General features: G+C 41.1%; 1 pseudogene; it reads left to right on the top strand.

The window, feature by feature from the left end:
* The first annotated feature begins 3,190 nt into the window (after positions 1-3,190).
* LOC126399169 (putative nuclease HARBI1) lies at positions 3,191-4,679 on the top strand (annotated as a pseudogene).
* The last annotated feature ends 19,614 nt before the right edge of the window (positions 4,680-24,293 follow it).

The raw sequence follows: 24,293 nt of genomic DNA, 5'->3' as shown, positions 1-24,293 counted from the left end.
TAACAAATATTGCTGTAAATGTGGTAAAAGGTGACGTTAAAAAATTCACAACATTTTTTTAAACATTGTTTGAAGCTAAATGTGGCAAAATGTTGATGTTATTTTCAGCGTGAGCCACTTTACAAACGGCACCCCATACTCTTAAACTCTTTACCCTCTCTATGACGATGGGCTTTTTACTACATCTTTGACTATGGCTGTTCGGCACAGTTAAAAACGTTTGCCCTCAGACCTGTCGTAGTTATTATTTTCCATCTAACCCTGAATCTTAAAATGACACTATGAAACATTATAAACAAGAGCAGTAACATTGTGGTACCAACTGTGATTGGTACTGTAAATGTACGATGTACCTGTCTTTATTGTCTGATGTTCCAGTTGCTGTTCGTAAGCTGTTGTTACGTGTGGTAGTTTTCTGGTTTGAGTGGAAAATTATTTTAAAAGTAACAAAAATGTCCCCCTGGAAAGACAACAAGGTTTAGGAAGTTTTCACGGCGAGGATGCCGAAATCTTCAGACAAATTAAAAGAACGTCAAGACACTCCATTGTGGTGAAATTCGAGACAAGGCGCAGGTGAACAGCACAAACAGCAGTAGATGATGGACCGGCCAACTGGCAGAAGAGCTGCTCAGTAAGGGGCTGTATGGAGCACTCCCTTGAACTGGCTATTATACTTACGTAAAGAAAAAATAGAAAAACAAACGAATGAATATATCTTATGGCACCACTGTCTGGGGTGAAAATGTGTAAAAGAATGATGGCTATACTTCAAGTAGCACAGTATTAATATGAGCATGGGTGATGGCATTGAACTTTGTCAGAAATCTGACTGCTGAGGCAATATATAGAGACAGGGCTTTTTTCTCATCAGTCAGTCAGGGACTGCACCACAGGTCAAGAAAAACCTAGTCTGGCTTTGGAATAATAAAAATTCAGTAATGACCTTTGCAGACCAGCAGGTATGAAGCGATCTGTGACACGTGGCTGGCAGTATTATGCAGACTGTGTAAGTGGGAAGCGTGGGATAAAAGATGTTCTTAATCTTCTCTCACAAAGAGCAAACCATTATACCGAGAAATCTAAAAAAATATACCAGAGGAAACTAACACTTTCTACTGCCAAGGCCACAGAGGACTGTTTGAGGAAAAATGTGTTAACACTGCTCTGTCACACGGAGTGTACTTTCCATCTTGTCTCTTGAGCTTGTGATAATTTCCAAAGATTTTAATTCACAATGTCAGCCTCAAACTGCACAATGAAATATGGCTCAGTTGTCTCAGTCACAAGAGACCATTTTCAGTGCACTAAATATGCAACTGCAAATTTTATTAATTGGTGTCATTTCTAATCATCTACTGTAACTAGTGTTGTTTTTTAGAAGCTTTGTTTTACCCAGCAATGCCAGAGGCCACAACATGCAAATTTATTATAAAATTAAATTTGGGGTAATGTGCCTTAGTGGAACAAAATGCTAGGGCTCTGTATCTGCAGTTCGCAAGTTTAAAGAGCATCTGTGTGTTAGAACAGTACCCATTAAAATAAGTAATCTGGACTTGTTGTCACCTAGTCAAATATCCTTAGGAATTATGTCCATATTGGATGATTCTGCATCTCCTGATTTACAACCAATGCCAATGTTCAGTGCCGATGCAGGATATTATGTGCCCTGAGGTGGAAAGTAAGGGTGTGGAGGTCAGGGGGTGGGGATTGGGTGTTAACAAGTTTTTTTTGTCTCCAGTGTCATTGCTTTTATGCAGGAGAATGGAGGTCTTCCTGTTTCAGACCTGCAATTTACGTCTATCTCTTTAGTAACTGTAAGTATTTACTACTACACTCTAATAGTGAAGTGGGGATCACCTCCAGCACAGATACAGAACCACAACACTTATCAGTCAGCCCACTCATGTGCCATTGTTGTATTAAAACAGTTCAATTCAATCATGTATACCAACACTAAGATGTCTGGACATCATAATGTTAAGGCCTGATATCCATTAATCTATTCCATTAGCTACACCCACTTATTCTTTAGAGCCGGCAGACTGTGACCTGGGCATGGAAAAAGTGACGGTTTTACCTCCCTACAGACTGCAGGCGCTGTCATGCTCCTGGGTTTGTTTATATTCTGTTATCCTATGGACATTGTTTTGGAGTTTTCTGTTTGTGTTCCTTGTTTCGTGTTATTTATTCATGTTTAATCTGCTTCCTGTTTTATTTTGTAGATCCTCTCCTCATATGTCGTGTTTGGTTTTACTTCCTGTCTTTGTGTGTTTTGCCGCCTGTTCTCTGTCACACCTGTCTCATTAGTCCTTCCCTGTTCCCAGAGTCTTTACTTCACACCTGTTCTGTATTAGTCTTGTTTGCTCCACCCAAGTGTTCCCCTCCACACCCTTGTTGTTAGTCAATCTCCATTTCCCTCTTTTTGCCCATGTCCTCCTACTCCAGGGGCCTGTATCACGAAGCAGGATTAATGTCTTAGCAAGGTAACTTCAGGGTTAACCCTGGGTTTTCGGTCTCACGAAGCCGGTTCAGTTCTTATTGGGGTAGATCACCATGGTAACTTACTCTGAACGGCTATCCTGCTCCAGAGCAGGTTAAGTTCAGGGTTGAATCTGATCCTATAAAAAGCACCACCCACTGGCCAATCAGCTGTTCGGAAAAAAATGGCCTGCCCGTTTTTCCCAAACCCCGTTGACAGGAGAGCGCAAATTGTGAGGAGAGCGCTACGGCGTGAAAGGATCTTCCAGGACCGGGCAGATCCCTTACAACACCCGGATCAGCACTTGTTCGAGCAGTACAGCTTTTCGCGGCCCGGGCTGGATTAGCCTACATTTGCCAGATCTTGGAGCCCCATGTCGCCCGTGCGACCCGCAGGAGCGCTGCCCTCACTGTCCCGCAGTCAGTCTGCATCGCCCTGTGGTTTTTAGCCACGGGCAGTTTCCTTTACAGCGTTGGGGATGCGGAGCGGCTGAGTAGCCTAAGCCGCAGCCCTGAACCACTTGATCAATGAGTTCATTGTGTTTCCAGGCCACCTGCAAACACACGTTATCAAGCAGCAGCTTTATGAGATTGCAGGTAACGTAACCCATCTGACCACTCAATATAGCCTACTATGCAGACCCCACTATACTTTTACTGTTGTAATGTAGCGCATTAAATGCAGCCTACTATTATCACAGGCTTCCCCAGAATGCTTGGCTGTATTGACGGCACACTCATCCCCATCTCCGCGCCTCTGGGTGAGGATGAGGGGGATTATGTTGACCGTCACAACCGTCACAGCCTCAATGTACAGGTAAATCCCAGGGGGGGAGGGTTGACCCCAGTTGTCCATGTTAAACAGAGTGGGAATCACCATCACATGTCCATATCTAACATGTCTTATAACTCGTGTTCTTAATCTGCAATTTGCAATTGCAACTGTATTTATGTAGTCATGGTACTTATTCATTGTATCATATTATTCATTGTATTTGTATCATTGCATTTGTATTGTATTCAGTAGGCTATATTCTTTTATTGTATTCTAAAGCCTGACCAGGGACAAAGACTGCAAATTAGCTGAAGCTAGACATCTTATATGCATCACATTTTCCCATTCTATATGGCAATGTTGTATGCATTGTCCCTGTTAAATGTTAAACTTTAATATAAATAAATATACAAGGTATCAAATATACATTATTGCCGCAGTGACTGATGCTGTGGAACTGTTACCAAATCTCTCTGCAGATGACCTGTGACCCCAACTGCATAATCACCAGCGTTGATGCTAGGTGGCCCGGGTCTGTACATGACTCTCATGTGTTCATTGAGAGCACACTCTGCCGCAGACTGCAGCAAGGTACGGCAACTGTACATTGCATGCTATTGTGTGTTACAATATGTGCTTCAATCAGAATCGAGTTTATTGCCAATTACCTTTAGTTCACCTCCTGGGCACTGCCGAGGTGCCCTTGAGCAAGGCACCGAACCCCCCAACCGCTCGGGGCGCCTCACCAAGGCAGCCCCCTCACTCTGACATCTCTCCACTTTGTGCATGTATAGGTCCTGTTTGTGCATGTGTGTGTCTTTCGGACCTGTGTGTAATTGACAAGCAAGAGTGAAAACATTGAATTTCCCCTCAGGGGGATTAATAAAGTAAATAAACAATACAAGGAATCTGACATTTTGGTGCTTATGTACAAGTTGAAAAATAGGAACAAAAAGTACTGCAGAAGTAATTTCATAAATAATAGGATAAGATACAAACTGCAAATTGTAATACTGATCCTGCCAATTTTCCTCTCATCTACAGGAGACTTCAGTGGGGTGCTGCTTGGAGAAAGGGGTATGCTCTCCAGCCATTTTTAATGACCCCCTACCCTGAGCCTGACCCGGGACCACAGGCTCTGTACAACAGGGCCCACAATACCACAAGGGCCAGGATTGAGCGGACTTTTGGAGTCCTGAAGGCCCGTTTTGCCTGTCTGCGCCAGCTGAGAGTGGCCCCAGACAGGGCATGCAAGATAATTCCTGCCTGTTGTGTGCTGCACAACATTGCGACAATTAGGAGGGAGAGAGAGCCGCACTTTGACCTTCAGCCCCCTGATGTGGTGGACCCCATCCACCTAGAGTTTCCTACAGGCCGGGCAGTCAGGGAGGCCATTACTCGGCAGTTTATGTGGATCCCCTCATAGATAGAGGCCGTTTTTGTTTCCCCTCATAGATAGAGGCCGGTTTCCTTTCCCCCCTTAGAGATAGAGGCTGTTTTTTGTTACCCCCTCAGACACAGAGGCTGCCCCCGCCCCTCAGAGACACAGAGGCTGTTTTTGGCTTACACTTTTTATTTGTCTCTCAACATTTAGTCATTCATCCATCCCTGTAAGAAAGAAGAACATAAGCACATTAGTGATGCTTGCATCTTAATGAAGGTGTTTGAATTTTGACTTTAAGAAAGTGCTGACACCCTGAAAAGCTCTTTGTATTGAATGGTACAGTATGAATGTATCAACTTATGTTAATGGCTTAAATGGTGTGGAATAATGTTGTCAGGGTCACAGTAGCAGTACTGGGGGTTGTAGTGAGCTAATGTACTTATCCCTGTGACTACTAATAATGTAGTTGTGATGTCTAGTTTGTTAACTAACATACACCCAACAGTGACCCCATGCACTGTGCATTGGAGAGCTGAACACAAAAGAAGTTCACTTAATTATTTAAATTAATGTGACCTTTATTTAGCCAGTTAACATTTATTTGAGGACCAACTCCCACTTACAGTGCAATAAATGTCATTACTCACTTACCTTCCCTCTTTAACTTATTGATTTTTAATTTCAAGTACTCAATCTGGAGCTCTGTTTGTTTGTTTTTATTTTCAAGGCCTTGTACTTGATATCCTGCTCCAGACTCCTCTTGTAGAGGGCCCTCACAGCATCAGTTGTTCCCTGAAACAAGTAAAATATGGAGCACATGGGTTAGAGCATGGAAAGTGTTTGAGCTAGGAAATCTTATTTATAATGCAATGGAGGAACACTGCTCTGTGCTGTCTTTCATGTCTGTGCTGCTATATCATTGTAGCATTGCGTGTTTCTTCCTGCAATATTAACATAGCAGTGGTAGCAGTAGTAGTATTGAACACTTGGAGTGGTTGTTGTTCAGCCCCATGTGCAGACCACCACCATTCAGTCACAGCCAAATCTATACACTCCTACAATCTGTGTTGATGTGGGCAGGTTCTACTCTACAATAGGTGGTTAGGAACTATAAGGTGATACTGTACCTCCACAGCCCCTTCAGAGGAAACTGAGAGCATCTCTGCATCCCCATGGTCCACCGGCTGTAGAGACAGTATAGAAGTGGTCTGTTAGCCACGTGCTGATCATATGCTGATGTGTGACTGGTGTGTGACATACTGTAGGCCTACCTCTGCCTGAGACACAGTGTCCGATGGTGGCACCTCTGGCACCACCAGCACCAATGTATCTCCATCAACTGAGGGGAAAGTGGATGGGCCTGTGTTAGTAAGGTCACAATGATATGATGTAAATTGCCCAAGGTTTGACACTGACACATACGTACTTTGGACATATGTGAAGTCCGAGGTGGAACCAGGGACAGAGGCCACCCCCCCTTCCACCCCGTCCATTATGGGGCGACCCTCATTCTTGGACAGGGCCAGCTCCTCAGCAGGGGTGTATTCTTGTGAGGGACCCCCCAGCCCTGTCTGCTTGCGCACATTTTTCTTCCTGTTGGCTGTAGCAGTGTAAATCAGAAGGGGAAATGTGGTGACACTGAAGCTGCTCCCCATGTGGGATTAGAGAGGTGACAGTCCAATAGGTAATATACAGTCAGAGGTAATATACTCGGAAGGGACAAAGGATGTAATGCTAATGTGAGACACATTATTTTAGAATGTATATGAACTTCAGCCTGCAGAGCTCACATTCTGTAGGAGACTGAAACAGAAATGCAGCCCAGTCATTACAGGAAGTTTAATTATTAACTAGTAAAAGAAATTGAGGCATTTCACAATATTTTGGAGGCACTTAATAGCACCATCAATTAGTGCCGAAGGTCTGGGGGAAATTGTCCCTGTTAGAAATAATGTGCCTGATTGACAGCTTTAATGCTGGAAATGTTAAATATCATTTCTACATGTTTTAAATAAAGGGAAAGTATATTTTGCTCAGCTGTTGATTTCTAACACTCCTCAATGGCAGGATAATTTTATTCAGACTATTAACTTGGTATATTGATATGCAGGGTATGACATTAAAGAGGCCAACTTACCAGACGCAATGATGTTTTTGTGCTTATTCTTTATTTGCTGCCATGTCTGTTTGACCCCTGAGGGGTTGGATCTGGGAGAATTAGATGATAATTGTAGTACACGCAATTCATCTCTACAGAACATTGATTTCATGGGATTCACGGGTTTGATAGTGTCAGATGAGTAACTTATGCATTTATACAGCCGGCAATGCGGTGCCACGCATGCTGCCTTCTCTTCGCAGCCGCCACGGTGTTTCCTTTTTCCGTTATATATTTCTTTTAATCTTCATATTTTGTGAGGATTAATCTTTGCTCCTCACAGGAGAAGTACGGCGCTCTGTCTGCAGTGGGGGTGTGTTTAGCGCTCATGATTGCCATTGGTCGGCTGCCTTGGATCCTACCCCTTTATACTTGCGCGTTCACGGCTCTTGATAAGACAAACTTGGGTCGAGTGACCGAGTTGATAACCTGCGTCATGATACCGATTATCCTGATTGCCATTGTTAGGGTTAGTCAACCCTGGGTAGGTCTGAGTAACCCAGGAAAGGTTGATCCCGCTTCGTGATACAGACCCCAGCTGTCTCGTTCTTGTGATTAGATTTCTGTGTATATATACCTGTTTTCTCCTTCATTCTTTGTCAGTTTGTCTGTGTTCATTCCTGCATTCATCCTGTGTTCATCCCTGCATTCATCCTTGCATTCATTACCATGTTGGTTCCTGTGCTCACCCCCGTGTTCTTTGTGTCATTCCCTGCTCTGTTTTCGTTAAAAAGTCAACCTGCCTGATGGTCTGCAGTTGGGTCCTCCTTGAACTGATATTTAACAGGTGCAGCTAATCCAATTGTTTAATGTAGTGATGGCAAGATGATGCTTCTTGAAGCCCTGAAGTCCAGCCAAATGGTTCACAAAAAGGTTCATTTCTCGAGGCTTCATGTGCACACAAACCCCCCTACTGGTCAAAGACTTATAAATAGCCAGATATAGGTCATTTTATCAATCAGTAATTTTATCAATTTCTAATACACTCAAGACTGTCCTGCAACAGTGCAACCATATGAATGACTGCCAAGTAGTGATGGTCTGATGAAGACTTGTGAATGAGTCGAATCTTTCTGGCCTCTTGCTTCGCTAAACGGCTGATTACACAAAGCTCTGTTTAACAGCTCATTTGGGAGTACTGATATCTGCTGGTCATTTGATGTACAGCAGTCCTACTGTGATATTACATGTGGGCTTCATGCCATCCATCCATTTTTATAACCGATCATCCCCTTGAGGGTGTATGCATATACACACACACATATTTATATTTACAGGAAGTGCTTGTGTGTCAGGCATATTTGAGATTGGGAAAGTGGGAGGGGTGTGCTTTATTGATTCTTATTCAGGAATAAAAGTGTTTTGACAGTGTTGGGGCTCAGGTGATTGCTTTTCTTTGATATAACTTCCCCAGCCTTAGAGAACACCCTCTCACAGTGGACTGAAGAAGCAGGCATACACAGAAACTGAAGTGCCAAATTGTACAGGTGAGGATACAGATGCTTCTGAGTGTGCCAGTGTAATAGTGGGTCCTGTTGTCGTTGAATGTTCTGTTCTGCCAGGTATCGCTGCATTTCCACAATGACCTCTGCTTCGGCATTGGTCCAAGCCTCTGAGTCACAGTACTGTCAAGCAGGTGCCACAGGCTACTACCACCTACAAAAGACTACATAACAGTATTGCAGCAAACACTCACAAATACACTCTCTTCAAGAACTGACCNCGCTGCGAGGGTCATAAGGACAGAGGGATGTCGTATGCTGTAAAGCCCTGTGAGGCAAATTGTGATTTGTGATATTGGGCTTTATAAATAAAATTGATTGATTGATTGAATTGAAATATAGATAACATCATATGAACACTTACCTGAGCTGGATGTTGATGCTTTTGAAGCCCTGGTGCAGCAGTATCACGGGTGGCTGATGGAGGCATCTGTGGAGGAATATCTTGCAGTGTGAGTACATTGGCACACTCCATCGGCAGTCATTTCACTGCCTCATTTGCTTTCAGCTGGCTGTGAAACCCCAGGATTTTAAACCTGGGGTCCAGCAATGTTGCCAGCGTCGTCACACTCAGAGTCTCTAAACTGGCCAGATGTTCTGAGTCGACGAATTAGGATGTCAGCTAACAGTTTGACAGAGTCAGTCTGTAAATTTGAGGCCTCACACTGAACTGTGTGGTGGAGCATCTTCATGACGGGTATTACTTTTGAGGCTGACACACGTGTCTCCTCAGGCCCTTTCCACCAGACCACAGTGGAACTATCTAACACTTTTAACGTTTCCTCAATTGTGTCATATTCACGTGAACTGAGTGGGCGAAGGTCTGTGGAAAGGGATGCCAGGGCTGCACCCACAGCTTCACGCTGTTCAAAGAGGCGCTGTAACTGTTACAATTTCAGTTCAGAAGAGGACCCAAATGCAGATGAAAGTTTACAGTTCTCAACAAAAGGTGAGCTTTCATGTAGCTGTTCCAGGTTTTCCAAAAGGCACACAGGGCCATGTAGCTTTGGATTTTTTTCTTCCTCATTAATAAAACCCTTCATTTAAAAACTGCATTTTGTGTTTACTTGTGTTATCTTTGACTAATGTTTAAATTTGTTTGATGATCTGAAACATTTAAGTGTGGAAAACATGCAAAAAAGTAAGAAATCAGGAAGGGGGCAAACACTTTTTCACACGACTGTATATCACAGTCTTCCTTGATTTTGCCCATATGTCTGCAAGAATGGGGACCTGCTCAAACAACTTGCGCACTATTAAACTGGGAGAATGGGCGACACAGATGCTGTGCCTGACCTGCAGTGCCCTTGCACAGGCTATCATGTTGGATGCAGCATCTGTGACCAAGCACCTCACCTTACCCTTGATCCCCGACTCTTCCATGAGTTTATCCTTTACCTGGGCTAAGTTGTCAGCTGTGTGACTGTGTGGAGAATATTCCACGCCTAGCAAGATGGTATTTAGGGTGTCCTCCTCTGTGATATAGTGGTATGTTAGGCAAAGATAGGCCTCAACAGTCATGGAAGATGACATGTCTGCTGTCAGACTCACAGCTGCAGCCCTCTGAACCTCTTCCTTTGCCTTTTCCTTTGCTGTAGTATATTTTTCTTCTACCATAGCCTTTAGAGCCTGGAAGAGAAAACGAAGGAGCATGATAGTCTATATACTAGTAGTATAGCAATATCTAATTTAGCAGTAGTGGTATAATACTACCACTGCTAAATTACTTGCATATATGATGCTGGTGTTGGTGTTACTTAATTGTAACACCAACACCAGCATCATATATGCAATGCATACCTGGTCACTTTTTTCACTGTGAGAAAGAAGACAAGTCTTTTAAATATAGTATTAGTTCTGTCAATTTCATTATTATACAGTAGTTGATAATAAAAATAACACTTCCGGGATTTCTTGACATTTGCTCCGAAGCATCTGCATGGTACGACCCATCACTAGTTTACTGTGATCATAGCGTCACTCAAATCGATTATGAGAAGAGAGCTACAGGGATGAGAAGACATGGCTTGCTTGAAAGAGAGAAAGGTGATTTAGTAAACAGAATGTTCAAAAGTGAATGGACAGACCAATATGTCCATTCTTCCGGCAGCCAGTAATAAACTTTTATTTTTTATTTGCAAAGAAGGACTCAAGTTCATTGCGTTAGCTATAGGACTAATTTTATTTATGATACAGACAACAATTTGTTTTCCTTGCTAGAAATATCCTACTTTGAAAATTGAAAATAAATATTGTTGAAATGATATGAAATATACAGTGTTGATTTATTTGATAGACATAAGGGTAGGCTATTGGATGCAATTTAGACATTATGAGGTAAATAATGTTAACTCTTCCATTATGGTGTCAATATTTTACACTACAGAAGTTTGTTTATTAACACTGTCTTAGTGTTAGTAATGTTAACTCTTTCAAAAGTGTTAATTTAACACTGTACTAGTGGTTCCCATATAAACCCTGGGTGAGTGTTAATTTTAACTCAGAGGGTGTTAAATCTGGCACCGGTCCAACTTGTTAAGGAGTAAGGCTCACAAACTCCAGGCATTTCACCACTTTACAGAGACAGGTGACATGGGAACAGAGTAAATGGCGCTTTGAATATCAAACTTCACAAAACAACACACTTGGATTTAATGCAGCTAATGTTGCTAATTTGACTACTCACGTTTTCTCCTTCAGCTCATTTGCAGCATGATGTCTCTACTTAAATCAACAAACTGCCAAAAAAAGGGAAACTTTCTCCACTCGGCCTCTTGTATCTTTGAAAAAAGACTGAAAAATCAACTTCACCAGCATAACGACGAGTTAAACTTTGGAGCAATCCAGGGTGCCTCTGACTCTGATCCTGTTCAGCCAGGAGAGAGTAATAATTGGCAAGGGCTGAGCTTAATTGGCACAGAGCAAGCAGGGCTCTGATTGGCTGATGAGGCAATCAGCCCTGTATCATGCGCACATCACATGAACACATCAAGTTCAGCACTATCCTCCTCCTATGTACCCTGAATCTTTACAAATGTTACAAACATGAGCATTTTAAACACTTTCACCTCACTTTAAATGAAATAAAAGATTAGAGTTTTACATTCTTTTTAAAATGTATTTATCTATTAATGGACTTTTGTTTTTTTAATCAACTTATTAATTTTTGTATGGAAAACATGAATTTTTACATAATAGCTTGTTTTTAACTGACTTGTTCTTCATCACTGTGTAACATCTCGTGCCTAACAACCTCGGTTACTATAGCTTTGTCAAAGCTTTTTTCATCAAACTTCAGTTCAGTTTGTCAAGTTGAGAGGCCAGGATGGAATCTAATTGATTTCGAATAAATCTTCTCCAACATAGAAGGGTTGGGAGATGAAGGCTTTATGGAGAAGCCCAACCTGTTGGCTTGCTTTAACAATCCCTGTGGAAGAGCATCTCTACGTGTGGTTTTAGACAAGATTTCAGCTTGGTGAATCGCCTGCAGGATTCTGAAATATTGTTTTGTGCGGTCAAGATTGTTTGCCAAGTGTGTTTGTTTCTGGTTATTTACAGCGGTTTGTAATGGAGGAGGATCAGATGGAGATTTACATGTACTGGCTTCTGGTCTTCAGGTCATTTCATTCGGATGGAGATGTTTTCAGCAAAGGAGGGAAAAAATAATACCGTCAGTCCCTGCCAAAATACCTGCATAATATGGGTGCATATATCACCATGGGTCTTGCAGGTTAAGCAGATACTGCATGAATGTAGTTTGTCTCATGTCTGGCTCACACAAAAATGTAACAACACCAACTGGTTAAAACTAACTGTTGAACAGAGGCTGAAAGATCGGTTTATACAAAAGTGGCTAAGTGAGCTCAAAAGGTATGACATCATGAAATATATGTCAAAATTAAACAAGAGTTTTAACTGGAGAAGTATCTGTTTTATGAAAACCAAAAGCACAGACAGCTGTCTATTTGTAATTTTAGTGTAAATAACACCAAACTACCTAAAGTCATTGGAATTTATAAAAGGTTGGGCAGAAACCGCAGGATCTGCAACCTCTGTGATGTGTCATGACCTGTCAAGTTACCTAGATTCATGTTTGTCATTCCTGTGTTTCCTGTTTTATTTTGATAGCCATTGTCTCATCTCATGTCAGATCCCATGTCCTTACAAGTTTCCCTCCTTTGTGATTACTTGCCTCTGCCTAATGTGTTTCACCTGTGTCTCAGTATCTTTCACCTGTATCTAATTGTCTCCCTTCTTTTAGTTTATTTATGTCCCTGTCTTCCCCTTGTTTGTTGCCAGATCGTCCTTATCCTTGTGTATGAGTTCTAATCTTTCTAGTGTTCCCTCTGTGAGTGTGCTTGAATGTTTTTGCCTGTGACCACCCTTTCTGCCTGTCATGTTTTGAATACTTTTCCCTGTGTGACTCACTACCCATGTATTGACCTTTGCCTGATTAAAAACCCTGAACTTTCAATTGGGTCTGTGAGTCTGCTTAGTGAGTCCATCTCCAGTTGTGCTTGATATGATGATAATCGTGTAGGAGATGAGTATCATATTTTGTTTAAATGTCGGAATGTAAGCTGAATGACTTAGAGAGAAAATAATTAGTTACTAGTATTATTTAAACCTTCCAGCTATGTCTAAATTATTTTGTTATTACAATCAGATAAACAAAAGTAATTTGTAAATTAGGTGTTTTTTTGAAGAATGTCCTTCCTTCATTTAGCTAACATTTGTTGCACTTTAGCCACACTGTATGCCATTGTTTTGTTATTGTACCTAATGTTTGTAAATGTGTGTTTTGTAAAAATTAAACACATTAAGGCCTTTGCAAGACAGGTATTTTTAATATTTTTATATTTGGGCCCTGGCATCAATTCTAAATTAAAGATGTGTTGTATGTCCGACAATTGCATTTGAGTCAGGCCCCTGCCCCTCCCTCTTCAACCTCACTTTTAGCAGCTTTTGGCAGGTAATGATAGTGTTTGCCCTGAACTTTGGCATTGTTTGTCACGGTTGTGAAATTGAACTACTATTAAAACATATTACAGCTAGCCTGACATAGGCAACCCACCATGAAGCTCAACAACAAGTAAGCTAGTCTGGCGTAAAACCATACCGTCTCCCTCCAACTCTGTGTGAGCAGAGACAAACGCCAAATTGCTCTTCCACTTTCACATGTCTTTTAAAACCAAAACTCAGTTTGAAATAATGTTTACATATCCCACCTCCCGTCTTTGATAATTATTCTAAACAAAACTGACACGCAGTTTGGGGCTGCAGTGTGTAAAGAGCACAAAGGAGGAGCGAAGGAGCGCTGTGCTCCATGTCTCTGCTCCCTAGGGATTCTTTAAGAATATTTAACGCTTATTTAGGACATAATTATAAGAATTAGCGTGTGACTATTTAGAGAAGAGTAGAACAGAATGCATTTTTCTGATTGTTGCTACTGAATACAGGCCTCCTTTGTGGTTTGGAGGGTATATTGGTTGGCTTAATATTTTATTTATTGAGAGAATATATTTGTTGATTGTGAATGGTTGTTTATTAAATAGACAACTAAAGTGTGCACAGTGTAGCATTGTTGTCTTCGTTGTTATCTGTTATAAATAAATGATAAATGTAGAGAGTGAAAGTATGTGTGTAGAAAACACATTTAAAAAAAAGAGAAGAAAAAAAGAAAACAAGACAACAAAAACATCCCAAGTTGAGAGGCAGCAGGACCAGCAGTCCCCACACCAGAGCCTCTCTCCTCTGCTGCTGCCACAGGAGCACCTCCTCCATGCCAGGTGCAATGTACCTCGTTAAGTAACACAGCACACCTGGGCAGATCTACAATGGAGGGAAAAGGAACAGCAGCACAGAACACACACAGCCGTAACAGTAAGCTAGACATTTTCCCTCCTCATTACTGCGCACAAATGTACTGTATGTGCTCAGGCCTCAAGAAACCCTTTGGTGCTGGCAGATAGAAACCTCCCATCAGGGTGCAATTTGCGTGCACACATTTTTTTTTTCTTTCACCAGCACTCTCCTCCTCTGCCCTCTTTATGCAGCGCAGCCCCAAACTGCATATCATTTTTGTTAATTGCGGAAGCAACATGGCAGACGTAAACACTATTTGAAATTAAGTTTTGGTTTAAAAAGACTGGTGGACATGGGAAAGCAATTTGGCATCTGACTCTGCTTACACTGGGCGGCTGGTGAACCTGTATTGAGATGTTTTAATGGTGGCTTAATTTCACAACAGAGACAAACAATGTTGAGACTAAATACAAACACTATTGTTGCGTGGCTGTCCATGATGGCAGATGAGGGAGACGTCATGCTGCTCTGCAAGGCGCTTGATTTGCGTGCAGCTGCCACAAGGAAACCTGAAGAGGGAGGGGCTGGGGCTCAATTCAAATGCTGTTGTGGGGCTAACAACAAACTTTAAATTAAGAATTGATGCCCCGAGCCAAATTTAAAAACTAAAATATAAAATTCTCGAAAAGAAATAATCACGGCACTACTAACAGAAGAAAATAAAATGTATGTCTCAACTCCACTTCACCTAAAATAACTTCAATCTCAGTGTCGGAAAAGTTTTTCTTTCTCTCTCTCTTTCATTTTTTGCACAATGTTCGTGGGTTGACAGGATGCACATATCCATAGTAGTTATCACCTCCATATATGGTGGTTATTGGCTATTCATGGGCGTGGATGTATGCTAATTGCTGACTAACGGGAGCTCGCTGTCAGTTTACGATTGATTGGCAGTCATGAACATGCACACTTGCCTACGATCAAATCCAAGTTTTCCACATCATTCATGAATTCAGCGTAGGTTTTTAGTACCAAGGTTTTTTATGTGCAAATGTACTCACAGAGATACTAACATTTCATGAATGAGACCCATTATTTTTATTGTCCATAGTGTGGACTGGGACTTAGTCACAAGTTAAACTGACCTGTGCGTCTTTGGATTGTTGGAGGAGGCCGGAGCACCTGCAGAAAACCCTCTGATACTAGGTGATCATGCAGACTCCACAAAGAAAGACCCAAGTAGAACGATGGCTTTGAATCCTTCCTGTAGTTACTGTCCCTATAGCCTGAACAGAGTGTCATCTCTTTTGGGGCAGGTTAGGTGTGCAGCCTGAGTTACCATGGTGACATACCTGCTTAAAATGAACCACTGTAGAGAAACAGAAATGCCAGAGTTAAGCCAACAAATGTGTGACTGGCTTCTGGCCAAGCAATCGCCGCTGAACGCTATTGATCAACAACCCCATCAGCCACCCACAGACACAGTATATTATCATGGGCACTTTGTGCTGCTGCAGTAAAACCTTCCTTATTGCGTCTTTTACCACATATATAGCATGTTTCCATAAACAGAACTTACTACTGCAGATAAATTAGATTTCCTTACCAGAGCCAAATGCAGGATCCACACAGAGTGCTCAGGCTCTGTGGAGACATGCTGCTGCACAGAGTGAGTGAGTCCATTAATTGGAAGCAGGTGCACTGATTGAGCTGAGTGGCAGAGGGACTCCTGCTGCTGAAGTTTATACAGAGGATTTCAATCCTTTCTACATTTAATGATAAACATCAGTAGCAACGCAGTTTAAGCAGTATACCTCTTTTTTTTTTTTTTTTTACAACCTTATTATAATCAAAAGGAGACATTACAATGATTCTTAGTTTCTTATTAACACTGGCTACTACTTATTTATACACAGATACAGCTGTTGTAATTTCTCATATAAAAGCCTGAATATGAATAATGGTGGAGTCTGAAATAATACTAATAATATGCTAATAAAGGCTGGGCAAAAAAAGGAAAAACTTTGAGGGGAATGAAGTTATATAGCCAACACCAACCTGCCTGAATACTTCCTGTACTTTTTTTCAAATGTAAAGCTAATAACAGGACAGCTAGAGGACTTTTAAGGTGAAAAACCACCACACTGTACACTTTACCTTCATACTACCTTTCATCAAATGCGATCATGTCAGCTCCTTCAGCTTGTACATTGTAATCTCGTCCTTTTCCTTGCCTCATATTAAATGGCAGGCTGCTGCTTTATAAAACAATTCCCCATGTTTCCAGACCAGCTGCAGTGTGTGTGTATTATTGGCATCCTGTATGGTTCTGGTTATCCATGTTTTCTGGTTGTGGAATCATTTAACCACAGTTTTGGGAACACTTGCTTCTGTTGGCTTACAAACTAAATCCACCACAGACTCAGTGAATCCATTGATGTCATCAGTGACGTCAACAGTGGTGTCCTGGAATGTGCTCCAGACCCTTATTGGCTCTATCTCTCATATCACTGGGGGTGTGCGTCATGGTTTGTTTACATATCTTGACCTTAACAAGTTGGCTGTGTGGTTGCTGCCCGCGAACATTGGCAGCAACTTTGCTCAGCAGCCTCCTTGCAATGGTGCATAACCAGAGTGTTTATTCCCCCTGTAGCGATTGCAGAGCAGGAACAGGACAGTGTCTCACATTCCCACTGTCACACCAGTACTTATTCAGTGTAATGCACACTGCTCTGTCAGATCCACACATAGAAAACGAGGCTTATTAAACTAAACTGATATACACTGACTTTTTTACAGGACACCAACATTTGAATATATACAATACAATTGATCATTTTGGATAAAAATACTAAAGAATTTTAGATAAATATACTAAAGAATTAAATAATTCCAGAGAGCATTAGAGATGTCAGATAGTTGATCTCTGTAGGTAGACTCCCAGTGAGGGCTGTTGTATCTTGGAGTTGTTATGTCACTACTAAAGACTGTCCAATGATTCATTGTAACAAGGCTGAGACACAAGAACACCAGTTGATAAAACACAATAGGTCTGGCTCACTTTAAATGGTCTGGGCATACGTTTTAAGATATGTTACAACTTTTTTATGTATGGACCGTTTGAAGATAGGATGCCCCTGAAACATAAAGAACTGTTCCAACTCATAATCAGTACTGTGTGCTTCAAACTGTGGAAGACCAGATGTGCTATGATTATACAACAGACTGTCATAGACACCAATATGGTTATTAAACATATACTTACAGATCTCCAGAGGAGAACTCAGATACTGGATACAGACTAAATGACATTTCTTTCTAAATAATTTATAATACATTACATACAAAGTATATTATACTGCCTTGCACTTTTATTGTATGTTACCCCTTTTGGTTTTGTCTTGGTATTGTATGCTGTTTATAATTGTTGTTGAAATTTAATAAAATGCTTTAAAAAAGAGAGAGAAAGAGCCAGCTGTAGCCTATCAAAACAAAGGTCAAAATGTGTCCTGTGACAGACAGTAAGGCTTGTTGTTTTTAGCTGAGCCTGTCACAGCTTCACTCTCCTAGTTTCCCTGCTTTCCCTCTCCCTTGTAATATTCCACTTTTTCCGCCTCTGCTCCATTCTCCCTGCCAGCCACTCCCACCTCATCAGTCCAACTCCACTCACCTGCAAGCACAGCTGCAGCTCATCTCCACTCAGCCCAGTATAAGAGGCCGTTTACACGTACACGGAGATTTCTCCTTTGAAAACGAGTCTTTCTAAAAACTCTGGCCAGAGTGGAGATTTTGGAAAACTCTGGTTGCGCGTTTGCATGTAAACTGAGATAAACGGAGATAAACAGAGTTATAGGCAGCCGACGTCACAGTATGCGCCGGAACTTGCGCCTGTGTCAAAAGTGCGACCTATGTTGCTATGGTGACAATGGATACATGGAAGGCTTGAGCTTCTCATTACACTGCCACCTACAGGTTTGGCATGCTCTTGTGTATGTATACACGGGTAAGTGTAAACGAAGATCTTTTTGAAAACGGAGACGGTGAAATGTCCGTTTATGAAAATAGCCGGCCAAGTGTAAACGGCCTCTCTGCCTCTCCAGTTCACTCACCCTTGGCCAGATTGTTCTGTGCCCACATGCAAGACTTTCCAGAACTCCTTACCTGCCTGCATCATCTGTTTCCCGGGACACTCACTAGCCTTCTGTCCCCGACCATGACTTCTACCTCTGAGAACAGACAGATGTACACACACGCAGGGCCAAACACATGATCCCTTCCCATCTCATGCCTGGCAGAGATAATAAATGTGGATCTTAAAGTTCAGGGGAACAGTAAACATTATATGTCGAATAGGTGAACAGTGTTATGTAAACTAATATTATAGATTGCTTAAGTGAATTTCTTTTGGCTGATGTGTAAGATACCCAATGATCATAAAGGTTTGTTCTTGACCTTGGAAATAGTATGCTGTTAGTGGCACTTGAATTAGGGTTTGTTGTCAAAGATGCATGATGTTTCGAAATGACACCATATACATTATCTGTCAAAAACACTGCTAATTTACAATCCAGGAAGACACCAACTCATGACAGCAGCAGAGCCTCTGCAGTTTTATTCCAGCTTGTCTGGCAGGAGCCCAAATGAGGCTGCCTCCACATTAATGAAGCTATCTGGAATGTTACTGGAGTATGAAACCAGTTTACCACATGGAAAGCAGAGTAGCAGGATAATTGGAGAAATGAAGTGTGTCAGCTGCTTGCAGTCTTCCCATCTGTCCCTGCTCCAAAGGACAGTGCTGCTGTAGAGACAAACAACATCAGCACTGCTGGATTAAAACTCTTTACCCAATCCCCTAAAGGTCTCTGTGTTTTTAATCAAGCTCCAGGAAGGTTTCAACAGCCTGAAGGTTATGGAAGCTCATCAAACACATCACCTGTAAGATAAAGAAAAGGAGACCCAAGAAGAGTTTGGTGGATCTAGGAAGCCCAACTGTTTATAGGTGGTTTGAAGGCTTTAATGCTGTTCATGATAAAAAATGTTTCATGTTACATGTGTATGTATCAGAAATCTTTCCAATGCACTACTCCCAATAGATGCTCAGTAGTAAACTATGTAGCGAGCAATAAATTGAAACTTTGGACACTAACTTTTGCGGGGAAAAAAATGCTTTTTCTATTCCATGGTGAAACATTTTGAGAGTACTTTATAAAACCAACACATTTTCACATCCAATTCTTCAAATACGTCATCAGTGATCCTTTACATCAAACTAGAACAATTTAGTTATTCCTAAAGCAGTTTTAGAAGCTCAGGGATGGCATGTCAATTTACGCTTGTTATATGCATTGTGTCTTTTCAAAATAAACTTCCATTTTCACAGGAAATGTACAGTTTCTGCTCATTATATGCATGCAGTCTCTCTCTCTCTCTTTTTTTTTTTTTTAAACTTAATTAAAAAACTTCCTGAGGTTTAGGCAACAAAAGCATGATGTTAGATTTCGAGGAAAACATCATGGTTTAGCTTAAAATAAGTACAAACAAGAAATAACATAATGTGACGTCACTTGACATATGTCCCCAGCATAGTACTACACATACCAACACAACACGTTATAAAAAAGAAAGGCCTTAGTCATCTGACATTTGGTTTCACACTGGACATGAATAGCTCCTGGGTAAAAGTCCAGAGTTTGTTTGACCCATCCACTTCTCATAGTTTAGATACTCATATAAAATGGTGGATCTTTTTATTTTGGCGGCCTCCTGATCTTTTCTTTAGTGTCAGAATATTCATGATTATAATCTCTATTTCTTTTTTTGGTGAGAGTGGAACCAGTATTGATGATATGATAGTATTGTGTAAATAATCCAGCATCTCTGAAATCATTTCCATTTCTTTCCGTTGTCACTCTCCTCCATTATCGTTCTCCCTCCCTTAATGCCATTTAGTTGCCTTTTCACTATCCATTAATGGTGCATTCCATTTGCACTTTGAAGTCAGAATTTCTGAGTTCCCAGTTGTAAATTTCAACAGGAATGACCCCTGATGTCAGATTTCCAACTCCAAAATTCTGAGGAACCTCACCAACCTAAACCTCAAAATCCAAGCTGGCTGTTCTACGCATCAACACTATAGTGAAAGCTGTAGTGATATACTTTTTTGTGGCACTTTCTTATTTGTGTCCCATTAAAACAGTCACACATACAGCCCTGTCCAACTTTTATCTGTGGAAGATGTTGCTAGTTTGTGGATCGGATTTGTTTTTATTTTCTGCACTTCTCTACTCCAGTATTGACTCTGACTTCTGATTGGTTAAAATGGCCTTTCCGTTAGAAGTTACATCACCACCTACTGCTTTGGCATGTGTATTCCATCACTTGGTAGCTGGTTTTTTGTTTTTTTTTGGGTCTTAAGACTTGACACTTTCTGCAGGTTTTCACATTCAAAGCCCACAGTAAAGGGAAGAATAGTGCCTCCTAAGCCACTGTGACGGTAGCTTAACAAAAAAAAAGAAAAAGAAAAGAACTAACAAGTTAGAAAAACCTTATCTGATTGAAATGAGAAGGTGTTCTCAACAGATGGCATGCCTCTTGTTGTACTGATGGAATCAATGCTGTGGAGATGTACATCATCCTGAATTTAGCACAACAGGTAACTTAAACATGGTAACAACAGCAAACAATGATTGACTGATAAGAACACGAGCAGATCAGAAAACATGCAGGGGTCTCAAATATACTTACAAAGCAAGGAAACTCAGGAATAAAGGCTTAGTGTTCTCTGCAGTTGAGTTAAACAAAAGGACACCACTTGAAAACATATAGTATGTGGGTGTCTTTTCATCACATTCAATGAGGCCGGGCTGCACTGAACAAAAAGAACAAGGACTTAGAACAAGGTCTAGACTGATGATGCATGAGCTATAGCTACGCCATGAGTTTCTGCTGCAAAAACTTTGAAGAAACAACAAAGAGACTCTCAGAGACAGTTAAACACGACACGCGACAGACTGTCCACACATGGCTATGCCAGACAGTGAGTACTGTATGTGCAGCCTGGCAACAGGAAGTCAAAAAAAAAGGAATTGAAGTCAGTGTGAAATCAATGAGGTTCTTCTCTCTGTCATTGTTGAAAAGCCCCCCACCCACCTCGACAGACAGACAGACAGACAGACAGAAAGACAGACAGACAGACAGACAGACAGAGAGAGACACACACACACACACACACACACACACACACACACACACACACACACACACACACACACACAGTTGAAACAAGTCATCCTCTGTTGATTGCACTACCGTGGCTGCAGAGAGGAGGTCAAATTGACTGTGAGAAGATGAAAGGGAATTCAGGGTCATTGTGACAGAGACATTGAGAGCCTGGTGTTGGTTTCAGTCACAGAGTACTCAGTGCTTTAAGTCTAGTTGTTTTTTTAAAAGTAATGTCAGTTCTCTCTTTGGCCATCAGAACACAGAGATTTCAGATTCCACTTTAAGGCAGAAGAGATTGAAAAGAAAGCATTCAAGACTAAATCCAAGACTTGCCCAGGGCTAAATACGACACAAGCTGCAGAGAGTTTTGAACACTCTACAAAATCAGTAAGCATGGGCATCGATTTACAGATATGCCAACTGATGTGCACTTGCAGGAGTTAAATGGAGTGAACATGGTTCGAGTTTTGCACTCAGGAAAGATGTGGGGTGATATCGACTATCATATTGCAAGAGAGATAAAGAAAAAATTGGCTAATGAAATCATCATAAACAGAAGAAAAGTATGTGTGGTAATTGACTAATCCTCCAAAATCAGTGGCAAGTCTGTGCTGGCAGTCTGTTTGCGGGCAGCTATAGCAAAGACAGAGCCAGATATGAAACTTTTTGAGCTGCTTGAGTTGGATGGGACCACTTCAAATAATTCCACAGAGAAATATGGCTTCAATGAACACCTTTTGGGTGAGTGTTTTGTGACCTTTGTCAGGGCGTTTCTAGGGTTTGTGGAAATTTGGGGCTCAGCCTGGACCTCTGTTGGGGTCTGGGAATGTTTCTATGATAAGCTAGCTCTATTTCTATTTTTAATGCACTCTGGCAATATATCTACATTCGAAGTACATGTCTTAATCATTAGAAACATTAAATGTTTACCTCAAAAAGTTTCCTTTACTATCAGATTAATTGTGAAATGTGATGTTAAAAATGTTAGTAGCTGTTAATAATTAGCATACATATTGAGTAGGAACATAATACTTCATTGGGTTGGAGAAGCAGTTAAATGTATTTATGTTCACAGTAGTTCAATGTAAATAAGTTTATTCACTCAAATACTTTGCTTAAAGAAGTATTTCACCACTGTAAAGATAGTCTTTTCATAAAAGCAGGCTGCAGTAGAAAGACGCAAATACTTTTGAAACTGATGATCACAGAAAAAGGCCTATGGAGGTAGAAGGTAGAGGTAGAAAACCACAACTACCAGAATGCACAGTGTAGCACAAGACCAGTAAATGCTCCCACTTGTAGGTGATGTAATGCGAACTTGACCATTTGACACAATGTCAGCCAACTTGTAACAAAAGAGTTACAAGTTATTAAAGTTAAATGCTAAGCTAAAAACACATTCCAAAAACATTTGAGGTGAGAAATATACAACTCAGTAACAGAATCTTGTTTATATTTGATCAGCGCTGCCTAGTTTTACAGTCTGATCTCAGTTTTTAAGGAACAGTATGGTGCCCACTTAAGGCATTAAAATATGTTTTTGAAGAACATTTAAGGTGAGAAATGGGCAAGTACATACACATACTCTTCATTTATATTTGACCAGCAGTGCTTAGTTTTCACGTTTGATCGCAGTTTGGGCTGAGCTTGACAGGGGGACAAGGGCAGGTCTGTCTCTTGATCCACATCTATGCTCTTTGTGTCTTTGTGTCTTTGTTTCGTTTTCCCATCTTTTGCTCAGTGGAGGGCAAGGAGATCTAAGCAGTGGCTAGATGGAGGGAAGTTTACAACGGTTCATTTACACATAATATCCACCTTGTTGTGATGCAAAACTGGTTGAAAATCTGTGAATTCCCCTCTCTAGTAAAATTGTGAGGGACTAGTTGTTAGCCCAGCCCATAAATCTTAAAATCTTCACCCAATGACTGCACCATTTTCAAGATATTTCAGAGTAAATATGAATATAAGATGTGAAACACTGTGCTTTAACATTAGGTTCTGTTCGGAGGGGTATTGCACAAAAGTAGAATAAAGAAATCCAGGATAACTGAGAAAGTGCGGCTTGACCTAGTTCAATCAGCGCATCCTGGCTTAATCAGTTGCACATTTGCCGAGCCAAGATGAAAAGGCGCAGCTATGTCAAGCCAGGTGTAGATAGTTGGGATAAGTGCACTCTCACGGCACTCTTAAATAGACCACGGGATCGATCACAGAATCACTGATGTCGAAATTGACAAGACTCGTGCGCTATACTTTTCACCAGCTGAACAAGAACTTATCATGGAACTGTACGAAGAGGTGAAACACATCATACAAAAACAAGGAAATACAGCCACTTTAAATAAAGAACGAGAGAAAGCCTGGCAGACAATAACCGACTGGCTAAATGCCTAAGTAGTCCAAAAATATACAATTAATAGTTCACTGAAACTGTCATAATTACTATTAAAGGAGTTACCTTTCAAGTCCATGAATTAACAGTTGTACATTTTGCCTTCAAAGTGGAAGTGCATATTACTCAGGAAATGTAGACTTATCAACAGTAATCCACAACGTGCATCTATATTAAATATTTTATACGTTTTTCCTTCTGTCCACTCTGTAACCTATTTTATCTTGACCGACTCAGGACTTCACTCCAGCAGAGGAACTGGCACTGGACATTAATAAATGTCCACCTTTCATACCTGACGTGCTGACGTATTGCGGTAAGCGAGTTGTGTCATTTCCGGTGTTTCTGTGACAGCGTCTCTGTACTGCTCTGGTGAATTCTGCTAGTCTGTTTTCTCACTACAGTTGCTTTAACGTCTACTTCAAGTCTTAACCCACACTGGTTCTGTTTAAGCACTTATAGCTCTCCTCCTTTCTACGACTTTCTCGCTAATCTCTTAGCTGTTGTTTGCACGTTACTAGCCTTGGTAGCTACATTAGCTTTACAGTTAGCGATGGCTTCTCCTTCTGCTCTCTCTT

This window comes from Epinephelus moara, chromosome 12 (assembly GCF_006386435.1).
Source record: "Epinephelus moara isolate mb chromosome 12, YSFRI_EMoa_1.0, whole genome shotgun sequence".
Classification (NCBI taxonomy): domain Eukaryota; kingdom Metazoa; phylum Chordata; class Actinopteri; order Perciformes; family Serranidae; genus Epinephelus; species Epinephelus moara.
Note: the sequence above shows the minus strand (reverse complement) of the source record. Positions and strands in the feature narration are given on the sequence as shown.